This window comes from Chiloscyllium plagiosum, chromosome 4, assembly GCF_004010195.1.
Source record: "Chiloscyllium plagiosum isolate BGI_BamShark_2017 chromosome 4, ASM401019v2, whole genome shotgun sequence".
Classification (NCBI taxonomy): domain Eukaryota; kingdom Metazoa; phylum Chordata; class Chondrichthyes; order Orectolobiformes; family Hemiscylliidae; genus Chiloscyllium; species Chiloscyllium plagiosum.
In genome coordinates, this window is record NC_057713.1 from 25830707 (window position 1) to 25846703 (window position 15997).

A 15997-nucleotide genomic window follows, 5' to 3' on the forward strand; every position below is an offset into this window, starting at 1 on the left:
GCTGAACAAAGGGACCTTGGAGTGCAGGTTCATAGCTCCTTGAAAGTGGAGTCGCAGGTAGATAGGATAGTGAAGAAGGTGTTTGGTATGCTTTCTTTTATAGGTCAGAGCATTGAGACATAAGGAGAGTGACTATGCAAGGGGTGATCTTATAGAGGTTTACAAAATTATGAGGGGCATAGATAGGATAAATAGACAAAGTCTTTTCCCTGGTGTCGGGGAGTCCAGAACTAGAGAGCATAGGTTTAGGATGAGAGAGGAAAGATAGAAAACAGACTTAAGGGGCAACTTTTTCTCATAGAGGGTGGTACATGTATGGAATGAGCTGCCATTATAAGTGGTGGAGGCTGGTACAATTGCAACATTTAAAAGCCATTTAGATGGGTATATGAATCGGAAGGGCTTGGAAGGATATGGGCTGGGTACTGGCAAGTGGGATTAGATTGGGTTGGGATATCTGGTCGGCATGGAGGGGTTGGACTGAAGAGTCTGTTTCCATGCTGTACATCTCTATGACTCTATGACGCTATGACTGTGAAGAAGAGGGCAAAGACTTTTTTTGTGTCGACAACCATGCAGGATGCCCATGAGATCTTGATTCACAGTTCAAACAGCTGGAGAATAGATGGTATTTGGGAGAGTTAAGGAACAAAGTGGGTCTTGCTGATGAACTTTGGAGCTTAATACTCAGGCTGAGTAGAAAGATTTTCAAAAGCCACTAGAGGTTTGGCCTAGGCATAGGAGAAAGAGTAATTGTGCTGGCAATCTGAAAGTAATTGAAGATTCATTCTTGCAATGCTACGCAGTGGAAACAGTGTAATATACAGTGAAAGGGATTGTACGATATATCCCAATTAGACTATTTAATGCAAAAGTGCCTTTTCCTTTGTTCAAACTATTTAGTGCCTTTTATGAAATAATTGTTTTGTGTTGATTTTGATGGTTTGACACAGTAAAATATGAAATCTTGAGTTTGTTTTATTTTAGTTGGGAATATGTTTTTCAAAGATCCAGTATATATGGGGATCATAAATCATTAATATAGTGCCCTAACTATTTGTAAAACAGCAGAGAGTGGAAGTTAGCTCTGTTTACGCCAATTATAAATTAAAGGCTATAAGTGATTACTTAAAATTTCAGACAAAAGATGAACCAGGCTTATTATTTCTGCATTTGTAAAGCATTTGTTATGTCTTTATAATTCTACTTAATGAGACGTCCAATATATTTATTGTATTCTTAATATATAATAATATTAAAATTTGTTGTACAATATTAAAATGCACAACTTCCAAGTTGTACTTGAACATGTGTTCCTAATGTGCATGAATGTTGATTAGATGATTTCATTCTTTGATTTTTCTATATGATGAAGAACTATGTCATCATTTTTGAGCTTTCCTTAGGCTCATTAGTTTCCTTTGATTTCTACTTTGTTTGACACTTTCCCTCCTTGTTCTGCCATATGTTAACATGACTTTCGACATAAGTTGCTAATTGGCAATAATGCCTAAGAAGCTGGTGTAAATTCCAGCATTTTAGTGTGAATTGAATTCAGATGCACTCCACAAGCAAAAATTTGAATTGGTGCGATCTTAGAGGGGCCTGAATTACATGAGCTATGGCAAGATTTGTGACAAAATCATGCATAAAATCTGGCAAGGCCCATCAACGTCGGGAGTGATCTTTTCTGCGTCTATCAAGTGGTGTGGCTAGTTTCTCACTGAGCAGTGGTGAGCTGCCAGTTAAAGGTATTTTCTATGTATTTTTAAATCCCTTACTGACACTGAGCCTCGATTCATATATATTCCCATCTCACCAAACAGCTAAAAAAACTGGATGCTGAGAATTTTCAATGTGAACATTAGAGTGAGTACTTGGCGACTTCAGCTCACTGGTTGCTCCAAAGGATCAACTTGTTGCACACTGGGCATTTCGGAGCCCAGTTTATAAGCACCAGCTACATGATGCCACATCCACAAACGTTCATAGAATCATAGAATCCTTACAGCGTGGAAGCAGACCATTCGGCCCATCAGGTCCACAGCAACCTTATGAAGAGCATCCCTCCCAGACCCACCTCATCCCTATAACCCTACATTTCCGATGGCCAATCCACCTAGCCTGCAGATCCCTGGACACTATGAGTGATTTTGTATGGCCATCTAATTGTGCATCTTAGAGCTCTGCAATTTCTCACTATTTAGTTAGAACCTGTTTTTCTTTCCTTTCAAAATGGATAATTTCACATTTTCCTACTTTGTACTCTAATAACAACTCACTTAGCCTAACTATATGTTTTTATAAATTCCTTGTACCCTCTTCAAAACTCACTTTCATTCCTATCTTTGTGCAATCAAATTAAGTGACCATATTAAGTGAACTATTTTAGTTAATTGTATGAATTGTAAACAGTGAGGTCTCAGCAGCATATCATTCATTCCATCTTATCAACTTTACTAGTTGTGCTTATAATTTATATATTAAAATGTCTCCTGTAATTTAACATGAAAAAGACTGATCTCGATATAGGCGATGCAGACAGGCTTGGATGATCTGAATGTTATTGACAAAGAAACCCAAACTGAAGTCTATTGGAAAACAAAATATACTTTTCACATCTTGACATAGAAGAGGGAGAGCTTTTTTTTGGCTAGAATTAGATGAGAGGATGCGTACATCATTAACAAGTTGAGTCTTGTAAGATGTGGCAAAAAAATCACTCATCTTCACAGTGAAAAATCCAGCCAAAATAAAAGATGCAACTCGCACTTAGCTGGGAAAATAAAGTAAAATTGTATCCATTGTCTTCTTGCTGCCAATAACGAGCAAGTTTGTTGAGTTTGAAAGCAAGCACCAATTGTAGATATAGTTAGGAGAAAGGCTTTTGCTCAACCATGAACTTGTTATACTAGTTGAATTTAAATATCTTTGTGGTTAAAGCTTTACTTACATGAAGCCTTATTTACCAAGGTGAGGTAGTAAAACAAATGCATCAACTTTTCCAAAATTTGGTTTTGTGCTACTCTGTGATTAACTAACTCAAGTCATAGCACTGTACAGCACAGTAATAGCTCCTTGGTCCAGCACATTATTGCTAGCACACCCTTCACAAAACCCAACCAATCCAATGTTGCTCTTCTGATTGCTTTCAGGTTCCTTTAATATTCCTATTTTCAAGCAGTTATTAAAAATTTATTTAAAGGATTTATGGACATAGTTTCTATTATTAAATCTTGGTCCTGCCTGCTGACTCAAGTGAATGAAAAGAAAATGGCATTATAGTAAAGAAGAGCAGTCAAGTTACCCTGGGCTCTTGGCTAACATCCCTCAACGTCACATCAATAGATTGACTGGTGTATCTCCCTGCTTATTGGATCTCAATGTGTGCAGTTTGGTTACTATGTTCTTACATTACAACAGTGACAATGCTTTAAAAGCTCAGTTCTTTGTAAGGACGAAACTGGAATATCATTGAAAGGGGAAGCCTGTTGTCAAAGCTTTTCATCTAGCACACTTCAAGTCTAAGAATGTCAAATGTCAAATCATCACAATAATTGATGCTACATGAGAAAAGGGTGTTGATCAGTTGGCAAACAGACTGACTTGAAGATGTGCTACCATAGAGAATTATTGGCTCCTCAACTTCCAAGATAAGCGAAAACAAAAACATTTAAATGTACTACCTTTTGTCTTGATTCTAGAAACCATAAATGAGTAATGTTATAAGCTCAACTTATTACCTTAAATCGAGTGTTAGTATATTTGTTAAAAATCACTCAACACCACGGTATAGTCCAACTGGTTTATTTGGAAGCACTAGCTTTCGGAGCTTCCAAAAGCTAGTACTTCCAAAAGCTAGTGCTTCCAAATAGACCTGTTGGACTATAACCTGGCGTTGTTTGATTTTTTAACTTTGTGCACCCCAGTCCAACACCAGCATCTCCAAATCATGAGTATATTTTTTAGTACACTTGGCATTGTTCTGCGGTGTTCTATTCAGTGCTGGAATCAAGTCTAACACTCAACGCTTTGTTTTGGATTTTGCAAGCAAGTGCTGGTTGAGAACAATGGGTTCTCTGTGTATCACAAACAACCAAAGAGACATGCTGTTTGAATAGATTAACAATAAATGGGACAATATCAGTCTACGTATCTGATATTAGACTGACATTGAGATTCATAATCAACATTACCCAATACTTTATGAGCTTGAAGCATTATTGGAAGTTGTGAGGTCCTGGATCGCAAGTTACTTATTCATTTTTAGCAATGCTTTATAGTAGAACATCCACAGTTTACCTGTTTGCACCATTTTTTCTGAGCATTCATATATTTTTTGATTATTTGTCATAGTTTATCTGTTTATCTGATCAAAAGTTTTCACTCCTCGAGCATGATGATGTATAAAAATCTTGGTTCAATGAAAAGAGCTTTAGTTTCTCAGGTCTCTACTTTCATGCCATATCTACCAATCCTATGATTGAATATATTGAGTAATCAAAATTCAGTGTAACCTAACTCGCAACTAATATGAATTCAACATTACCCAATTGCTTTTGTTTTTACTATTTTGAAAAATAGTCATGGACTTTAACTTTTACTGGACTTATCTTTTTGTGTTGCTTTCTTAATGAGCTTGTGATTATGCATTCTCTTTTATCTTCTGCTCTGTTGAAAAACCAATTGGCATTTACTCCCTTCACTCTGCGATTCTGTGCTCTGCTCCTCGACTTTCCCACAAGGGGAAATAACCTCTTAGCATTTGCCTTGTCAAGTCCTTTAATTTCAATAAAGTTGAACCAAATTCCCAGATACGCTCGCTCAGCCCCTACCGCAGTCAGACAAAGTTACCATGATAATGGCCATGCACCTGACTGTTTGGTTTAAATCAAATTATTATATCAAGCATTGATGAGTCACTTTTTAGCTCTAATTCCTACAATAGTAAATTATTCCTGATGAAGGGTGTTTGATCGAAATGTCAATTTTCCTGGTCCTTGAATGCTACCTGAGCTGCTGTGCTTTTCCAGCACTACACTCTTGACTGGTAATCAACGTATCATTCAAGCAAAGGATTTTGGGTATTTGATAGACAATTGCCATTATCAGGAAAGCCTTTTTAATTAAATTAAGGGCAATTAGTTCTAGGTTTAAATCTGACTTTTACTCCAAAACCGAACAAAATAAAATTTTACTAGTTGAATTGCCAGTTTGAAATAAATTGTTAGATATACTCACTCAGCCTCTATCTAACTCAGGCAAAGTGTCCCTTACAAAGAATCATGCTCTTCCATGCCAGTATTCTTCCTTTAGCTCCAATTATAATGGTATTATTTCTATTTTAGTGACATTAAGTAGCACCTTCCAAAGAGTTTATGGTTCAAATTACTTACAATATTACCAACTAATACATTTATTAATCTATGTATTTTCTATTATTTCCTTCAAGGATTCTATAAATCAATCAAGTACAACCTGCCTTTGAGATGTTGGTCGTGATAAATCTCATTTTCCCAAGATCTAAAGGCAGCTGAACCATTCGCACTGACATCATTGCCTAGAATAAAATCTTGGAAACTCTTAGCAGTCTGGGCAGATACTGTGGAGAGATCTATAGAGTGAAAGTTTCAAGTCATCGTTTTGCTTTAGCTCGGGTTTCAAGAGGAGAATTGTGAAAGTGTTCCAGCGCGAAGGGTAAGATTAGCAAGAAAACTGGGTCATAAGGAAATAAAGAAGAATTGATATATTTGGGATTGTTGAAGGGTTTCTTCCTTGAATGAGAGGAAATTAAGTATTTTGTTAAAATACCAGAATTGAAGCCTCGGGTAGGTAGGAAGATAGAGGTCAACACAATGGCATTAAGCCTTTGATTTAAGGAAACTGCAAGTGCAATGAATAAATATATTATTCCTAGGTGTAATTCATTTCAAACCTCCTTATAATTTTTAAAAGTAGTAGGTAGGTTCATTAGTTTCTGCTGTGGAAGCCATACTTTACATTGGATAAGAGATCAGTTCACACAGCGAACATGCAAGAAAATTAAGCATTAATTCACTTATTTGCCTATTCCTTCAATTAGTATACATACACAAGTGCAATTGTGTTCTGAACAAACGATCCTGGATATTATTAAAGGAGGCACAATGTGTCACAAATGGGTCAGGACATCTGGTGAAAGACTCTTCTAATCTGAGTGCAAATATTATGTAAGCAATTGCAGTTGTGAAATTTTCACCCAGAGGCAGTATGGTGAGGGATTTTCGTAATTCCATAAAATATGTGTTGAATTTGTAATTTTAAAACAATATTTCAAAAAATACTTTTAATTGTTTGAATCCATTATAAAGGAATCAGCAGCAATTTTCTAGATAACATAAAATACTAGTCCATGTAATCTGGTGACCCTTGACCTCGATACTGTACCAATTGGAAAGATGTTATGACCAGGCACTGCATAACTATCAGGTAAAAAGGAGAAATGCAGACATAAAAGAAACCTTCAAGCCCAGGTTGTGAAGGTTGATAGTAAATAATGCACAGAAATAGATAAAGAGACAGTGAACAGATACTGAAAGAGAAACACACCAAATCTTTGGAAGCAGATGAATCAAATCACTCAGGATTTACTGTTTGCTGATAAAAAAGACAGGAGCTCTTGGACAAAATGTAAAAGCTAGCTAAAATGGTTCAAACACTAAAGTGTGAAAAGTTCAGAACTGCTGATGAGCTGGACATTTTACTGCAAGTGATCAAACCATCTGGGATGTTATTGCTTACATAGTTGAAGACAAATTGTGAATGGACTACTGTGAGCCAGCAGAGAGGCGGTCACAGAAGTTGGTCTTGGTAATGATAATTAAATAGCTGAAATTCAAATAATGAAAGTTGCTGATGGAAAGGACTCCTAACCTGCCATCTTGAATAAAGAATGATATATTCTGGAATCATGCAGTTATACAATACTGTATTTGTGGAGGGTTAAATATAGATGCTTGTAGCAGGAAGATTTATTTTTATTGCGTTAGCTATTTCAGTGAAGTTTACCTTATTATTTGTAAGTGTCATTTGCCTATTATTTCATACTTCTCCCAAATTGAACTGGTGTGTAGGGGACAAATAGTAATATTTTATTGGCAATTGGTAACTTGACAAGTTTGATTCAGTCCCTCAATGGGATTGTAAACTGGCTTTTTTTAGAATAAGTGAATTACATTCAATTCTACAACATATCTAACTGTATTAAATCTTTAATGGTGTGTCAGAGAAACAGATAAGTGCAACAGAGGTAAAAAAAACTTAAATTACAATTGAGGAAAATAGAGTTAGAAGATAAACAAAGAGAGAGAGAGGAAAGAGAGGAGGGAGAAAGAGAAAGAGAGAAGAGAGAGGAAAAAGAGAGAAAGTTCTTTGCTGAGCAAAGAGAGAGAGAGAAGAAAGGGAAAGAGAAAGAAAGAGAGAAGTGAGAGAAAAAGAGAAGGAGAATATGAACTTGTGAAGTTGCGATTTAGTCAGCTAAGTGAATTTAACAGCATGGAGATTAAAAGAAAAAATAGTTAAATATATAAATATGCCAAAACTCTGCCACATTTTGATGAGAAAGATGCTGACGCCTTCTTTGTTTCATTCGAAAAATTGGCTCAGCAGATGGAGTGGTCTGAGGATTTATGGGTAATGCTAGTTCAGATGAATTCCTGATGAAGAGCTTTTGCCCGAAACATCGATTGTCCTGCTGCTCAGATGCTGCCTGACCTGCTGTGCTTTTCCAGCACTACTCTAACCTTGACTCTAATCTCCAGCATCTGCTGTCCTCACTTTCATCCAATGGAATTAGTACCTGATCTCGACAAAGCATTTGCCTCTGTGGGAGAATATTCCAGAGGGTTATTATCTAAAAGATAGAATCCTATGGTGGAAATGGAGACCATGGCAGGTTAGTGCAGAGGACAAATGGGCCGAAGTGTACCAGATTGTGTTGGCGGTAGCATACAGACAGAAACTATTATGGGTAGCACATGAACTATCTATAGGAGGTCACCGAGGGGGACGAAAGCCTCAGGCTAAGGTACAAAATCATTTTTATTGGCCTGGAATGCATCAGGATATGGTTAACTTTTGTTGTACTTGTCATACATGCCAAATGGTAGGTAAGCCTCAGGTGGTAATAAAACCAGCACCTTTGTTGCCAATTCCCACACTTGAAGAATCTTTCACATGGGTTATTATTGATTGTATTGGTCCCCTCTCGAGAACTAAAAGTGGAAACCAGTACTTGTTAACTAGAATGGATATGTCTACCAGATTTCCAGAGGCAATTCCACTACGGAATATCAAGGCAAAAAGGGCAGTAGAGGAATTAGTGGCTTTCTTCACATGGTATAGGCTACCCAAAGAGATTCATTTGGACCAAGGGTCAGATTTTACTGATAGGCTGAATAAGAAAGTTATGGATAGCTTAGGTCTGCAGCACTTTAAATCCAGTGTGTTTCATCCCGAATCCCAGGGAGCTTCAGAAATCAGACCTTGAAGACCATGTTAAGAGCATACTGTCAGGGTTACTCGAATGATTGGGATGAAGGTATCTTACTCGTATTGTTTTCCATTAGAGATGCCCCAAATGAATCTACTCAGTTTACTCCACTTGAGTTAATATTCAGGCATGAAGTGAGAGGCCCTTTGAAATTAATTAAATACAAATGGACAGAAACAAAGTAGGAGATCTCATTCTGAGATTATGTATCAGAGGTGAGGGAGTGACTAAATCGAGTAAGCAAGTTAGGTAAACAGCATCGAAAGAAGGCACAGTACAGAATGAAGCAGGTAAGCTCTGAGGTTCAGATGTTTTCCCAAGGAGTAACATGTTAGTACTGTTACCAGTGATAGGAGATCCCTTCAAAGCCAGGTTTAGTGGTCCTTATCAAATTGAAAAAAAGTTGAGTCAGGTGAACTATTTAGTGAAGATGCCAGATAGAAAAAAAAAGTATCGGGTATGTCATGTGAACATGTTGAAACTGTATTACACTAGAGAGAAAGAACCGGAGAAACAAGTGTTAGTTACTGCCCGGCAGGATGTGAAGAATCAAATCCAGATGATATGGATTTTGAGGTGCCTCAAAATAGATTAAGAAATGAAGAATTCCTTGAGGAGTAGGATAGAATGCTTAGGAGCATAGAATGCAGTTGAAAGATTTGTTACTACAGTACAAGTACATATATAAGAATCAGATGGGGAGGACGAATGCTATTGTATATGAAGTAGACATAGGGAATACTGCTCTGATAAAACAACACCTCTATCAGTTTAATCCTTTCAAAGCCAAACAGGTCCAAATGGAGGTGGAGGCCATGCTCAATGAGGACATCATCGAACCAAGCCAGAGTGAGTGGAATTCGCTCATCATCTTAGTTCCCAAACTGGACGGGACTCAACGATTCTGCGGGGATTATTGGAAGGCCAATGCTGTTACAAAATTGGACTCATATGCAATTCTTAGCTTGGAGGACTGTATCGAGAAAGTCGGACAAGCCAGTTCCATCACCAAGTTGGACTTAATGCGTGGTTACTGGAAGATATCTTTATCAGAGACGGCGAAAGAAATTTCTGCATTTGTAACCCCAAATGGGCTTTATCAGTTTAAAGTGATGCACTTTGGAATGAAGAATGCACCTGCCACATTCCAAAGACTCATGAATAGAGTTGTGGCTGGGTTGTGGCTGCAGTCTATTTGGACGATGTAGTGATCTTTTGTAAGTCCTGGAAAGATCACATAGTACATTTAGCAGAGCTCTTTGAATGACTACAAGAAGCAAAACTGGTGATAAACTTAAATAAAATGGAATTTACTAAAACAGAGGTGACATTCTTGGGACATAACATTGTCATGAAAGGTTGACCCCACAGAATGCAAAGACGAAGGCCATCAAGGGGTTTCCATGAACAACCTTGAGGAAAGAGGTACTTTGATTCTTAGGACTCAGTGGATTCTATTGGGAGTTTGTTCCAAACTTCAGCAGTGTAGTGGCACCGTTAACCAATTTGCTGAAAAAGAACACAAAGTTTTGGTGGACAGAACCATGCCAGGAGGCATTTGACCATTTGAACTCAATATTAACTACCAAACCAGTTTTAGCTACACCAAACGTTTCCAAATCTTTTAAAATCACCATTGATGCTAGTGACATTGGAGTTAGAGCTGTACTCCGACATGAAGATAAGGATGGGATTCATTACTTTTCAAAGAGGATCCACATCCATCAGAGGAAATACTCCACAATCGAAAAGGAACTATTGAGTTTCGTACTGGCCTTACAACATTTTAAAATTAATGTCATAAACAATGTGTCGGAGACGGTTGTGTACACTGAACACAATCTGCTTACATTCTTAGAATGTTTTAAAGATAAGAATATGAGACTATTTCATTGGAGTCTTATGTTACAGACTTTTAATTTAAAAATCATACATGTTGTGAGTCAGAAGAACGTAATCGCAGATGCATTATCGTGGATCTAACTGATAGACTTTAGATGAGATTTGTCTTTATTTAATGTTATGCATATACAGGAAGAAGTTACGGAGAACTTATATTAAAATTATCTGTATGTTAGGGCAACGTGTTTAAAAAGTAGAGAAAAAATGAAGCCATCTTTTCGTTATTTGTTTTTCTTAAGGGGGATGTGTTATGATGTTGTGGGTGTACCTTTAAGAGAGTTAAAAGCAGCAGATCCAAAGGACACAGCACCAAGTGTTCTCAATAAGGCAACAATGTAACACTTGGTGGAACAACTCGATTAGCACATTTCCTGGAGACAAAAACAAATTCAAATTTGGGACCAATCAGTTAAAATTATATACCCCCAAAAAAGTATTAAACTCTAATCCAGTTCAAACTGAGTATATTAACAATATTAAACGCCAATGACACAATCCAATGCTTTGGAGGTATAAGACTGGGGAAACTTGAACAATTGAGAGGAGAACTGCCAAGCCTAGCAGGTAAACAACCTGCCTGAAAAATAGCTTTAAAATTGTCTTAAAAAGGTACCTTTTCGATCAGTAACCTGTCATGTAGAAATTCCTCAGATAAAGAAAATAAGACACAGGATGATCTAAACTGAAGAATGAAAGCTACCTGGTTTTGTAAATCTTAACTGGGAGTTTTATCAGACTAGTATTATAGAAGGGAAGGTAAAAGATAAGTTAGAGGAAGAAATGGTAAATAGTTGTTAGTTAATTATTCTCTGCTATACTATAAGAAATAAAGTTGTTAAATTTTTATTTAAATAGTTCTTGGCCACTTGAATTTTTGCAGATTACTGCACGGGATAAATCTTTGCTATGTTGCTGGTTTTAAAATTAAGCAGGAGGGTTTACCCCATGTTGTAACACTTCTGCCAATTGGTGATCAGTTCTGAATTGGGAAAGCAAGTCACTTTCCTGTGGGATCAGAGAGACATTACAATTACTTCACTATCATTAAGATTCAGGGGTTATTAGATTCCCTACACATTGGAAACAGTCCCTTCAGTCCGACAAGTTCACACCGACCCTCCAAAGAGTAACCAATCTTGATTAATTTCCTTACATTTACCCCTGACTAATGCACCTAACACTATGGGCAATTTAGCATGGCTAGTTCACCTGACTTATGGAAGGTGGGAGGAAAACAGAGCACCCGAAGGAAACCCACACAGATGCAGGGAAAATGTGCAAACTCCACACAGACAGAAGCCTGAGGTGGGAATCAAACCCAAGTCCCTGGTGCTGTGAGGCAGCAGTGCTGATCACTGAGCCATCATGCCACCTGCTAATATCCAGGGGCTTCAGACAATGTCTACTAGAGTAAAGGCAGAAGCTGTAAATACTGGTGCTGCAATGACACTCCAACAGTTGCTAAACTTCAAAGTAAAGCAGATTACTTCATTGCTTACTAACACCCTTCTGAAGCATGATGTCGTGTTTTACTGTTAAAAGCATAATATAAACACAAGCTATTACAGTATTTATGCTATTGGACTCAATTACCACACTTCTTCTCATTCTTATATGATTCATAAAAACATCAAGTAAATTGTTATCTCACATCTCGATGTTCACACCCTCAACACATCTGCCAGCACTTGCCTCCACTATGTGTTAACCTCTATTTATACAGAGGAGCAAGCACGTGAGTTCATATCAATTAAACAACTGCAATTTTAGCACACACCATTTATCAGTAGCTTTTCCTATTAGTTCCTCATTCTTTACTTTACACGTGTTGTGTCAAAACATTGGCTGATATGATCAGGGTTCTAAAGTTTGGAGAGTAGCACCTCATTGTTGGGACTGAATTTTCCTTGACATGGGCAGAGACAGCCTTTAGAACAAATGAGGGGAGGATTCACCTTTATCTCCAGTTCAGAGTTAAAATAATGACTGAGAATCCAGATGAAATCACTTGAGTATCTGTCTCTTTACCTTACATTTGATGAACCAACACCATTTTGCAAATAGAAACAGAGGTTGGAGAATCTGTTTGCCTTTTCAGCTTCAAACCTTCTTTTTATAATGTGAGTCTGATTTTTTTGTGTGTTCTTCTCCTAACAGAATGCAGTGGAGGTTATGAAGAGTACTTTGAAACCAATCTAGAACATCATATAATGATTTATTTCAATTGCAGGTTGGTACCCTCTTAATGTCACTCCATAATATGTTAATTTTACAATCTAATTATGTTAGATCTGAACTAATAATCAGTTAATCTGGAAGTTGGAGTTTGTTCGCAAGCAGGATCAGATGCATGTTGCTTTGAATACACACACATAAATATATATATATTTATTATACAATTCTTGGATTGAATGTGCCCCGAAATAAGTATACATATCTTACTTATTGTTTCACAAGGATGCTCAGATGAAATTTTGAGGTTTCATTGTTTGGCTTTCCACATGTAAGACATCCTTTCCAGGACTTTTAACACTGAGCTACAAAAGATTCAAACATCACAAGGATTCTTGTCAAACCTAAGAAACATAAAAAATAGAACCAAGAACTTTCAGCCCATCTCATCTGCTCCTCATTCAATATTATCATGGTTAATGCTCTATCTCAATCCCATTTCTTCTATATGCTCCTCAATGCCTTTAGCCTCTAGAACTCCATCTATTTCTTTCTTAATTATATTCAATCACTTGGCCTCCACAGCCTTCTGTGGGAGAGAATTCCAAGGTACCAACACCCTCTAAGTGAAGAAATTCTTCTTCATCTCAATTCAAAATGGCCTGCCATGTTTCCTGAGACTATTCCCCTTTTTATTTAATACCATAGTCAGGTTGGTGTCCAGAGCCATTTCTGCACCCAGTCCCTCCAGCCATTTTTGATATCATTTATAATTAATAGATTTGGTGGAAGACTAGCATTTGGAATATTAAAACCATGAAGAAGAAATTGAGTTGGATCATCTACTCAGCACTACTGGCTGAAAATGGTCAAAATAACTCGACCTGACTTTTGCGCTGATGTCCTTCACTTCTACATCATTGAGGATAGTGTTAATCATTGGACCTCCTCCTCTGGCTAGTGTTTTAGTTGTCCATCATCACTCATGACTAAATGGGGCAGGACTGCAAAGGTTTGATCAGATCTATTTAGCTTCATCTATCACAATCTGCTTCTACTATTCGGCATCCATGAACTTCGGTGATTATAGTCTCTCCAAGCTGACATAATATTTCACCTGGTGTTGGTCCTGGCATGGTCTCTTCTGCTCTTTGGACCAGCATTTGTCCCTTGCTTGATGATAATCATAGAATGGAGAATATGCTGAGCTGCAACCTTATGTTATGTTACCAAATACAATTCTGCTGCTGCTGGTGGCCCACAAATACCTCATGGATTACCAGTTTTGGGCAACTAATTGTGTTGTTAATCTATTCCATTTAGCATGGTTAAAAATCACACAGCATCAGGTTATAGCCCAACAACTTTATTTGGAAGCACTAGCTTTTGGAACGCTGCTCCTTCATCAGGTAGTTGTGGAGTACAAGATCATAAGACACAGAATTTATAGCAACATTTACAGTATGATGTAACTGAAATTATATATTGAAAAAGACATAGATTGCTTGTTAAGTCTCTCATCTTTTAGAATGACTATGTTGGTTTCAGTTCTTTCATATGTAAATCCCAGAACTTTTTAAAAAAAATTATATTCTCAAGTGAACTTTGATGAAAGACTTAAGAAACAATCCAGGTCTTTTTTCAATATATAATTTCAGTTGCATCACACTGTAAACTTTTGCTATATATTTTGTGTATCACGATTGTGTACTCTATAAACACCTGATGAAGGTGCAGCGCTCTGAAAGCAAGTAATTCCAAATAATGAAGCTAGTAAGTCTTTCATCAAAGTTCACTTGAGAATATATTTTTTTTTAAAAAGTTCTGGGATTTACATATGAAAGAACTGAAACCAACATAGTCATTCTAAAAGATGAGAGACTTAACAAGCAATCTATGTCTTTTTCAATATATAATTTCAGTTACATCATACTGTAAATGTTGCTATAAATTCTGTGTCTTGGGCAGTGTGTATCATTGTCATTTTTCAATATCTGGGATAAGTGCTCATAACTGCATAATTCTGCTCTCATACAGTATATATATATATATATATATATATTTTTAAATGTACTCATGGGATATGGACGTCTCTGGTTCAGCCAATATTTATCGTCCATCCCTAATGGCTGACAGGGCAGATGTTGATTTTCCTTCACTTTCAGATTCATTGGTTCCTCCTTATGTATTCTATTAGTCTTTGAAACAAAAACTTCAGTAGTTCGTCAAATAGAATTTCCTTTTCATGAATACACACTCAATTTGTGTAATCTAATGGTGCCTTCTCAATATTGGCTTTACAATAGATCCCAGCATTTTCCCTACCACTGATGTTAGGCTGAAGAATTTGTAATTCTTGGTTTTCTCCCTCCCTCTTTTTTTCAATAATGTGGTTATATTTGTGCCCTCTAATGTGCTGGAACTGTTCAAGAGTCAAAAGAATTTTGGAAGATGACAACAAACACATCTGTTATTGTCTTTACAATTACATACCCTGTAATGTAGATTATCAGGCAGTGGGGATTTATCAGCTTTCAGTGCCATTCATTTCTACAGAAATTGTTTATTGCATCAATACTAATCTCCTTCAATTCATCCTTCACAATAGACACATTTGCGCAACATTTCTGGCAAGGTATTTATATCTTCTTCTATGAAGACAGAACTAAAATTTGTTGATTAATTGTTGTGCCATTGTTTTGTTCTCCATTATCAGTTCTCCCATTTCAAACTGTAAGATTCCTTTCTTTATTTGTTTTAATCATTCTTCTTTTTGTTTTACATACTTATTGAAGCTCTTACTTACACTGTTGCTTATATGTTTCTGACAGGTTTTCTCTCAGACTCTATTTTTTCCACTCTTTATCAACCTTTTGGTTCTTCCTCACTGAATTCTAAACTGCTCGCAGTTCTCATGCTTGTTATACTTAACCAACTTTATGTGACTCGTTCTCAAGCCTAATATTATCCTTAGTTTCTTTTGTTCAACATGATTTGACTACTTTTCCTGTTGAGTTCTTTCACATCAAGGGATTTTAAGACAGTTGATATTCACACATTCATCCTTTCAATATTAACCATCATACACCCACTGTTATACCTTTTAATGAAATTACCCAATTTATTGCAGCCAACGTATCCCTCGTACCCTTGTAGTTTCCATTGTTTAAATATAGGATCCATTTTTGGGTTGGCCTACTTCACTTTCTGGATTAGTGGTGCTGGAAGAGCACAGCAGTTCAGGCAGCATCCGAGGAGCAGTAAAATCGACGTTTCGGGCAAAAGCCCTACATCAGGAATACAGGCAGAGAGCCTGAAGGGTGGAGAGATTAGTGAGAGAAGAGGGGGGGGGGGGGGAGAAAGTAGCATAGAGTACAATAGGTGAGGGGGGGA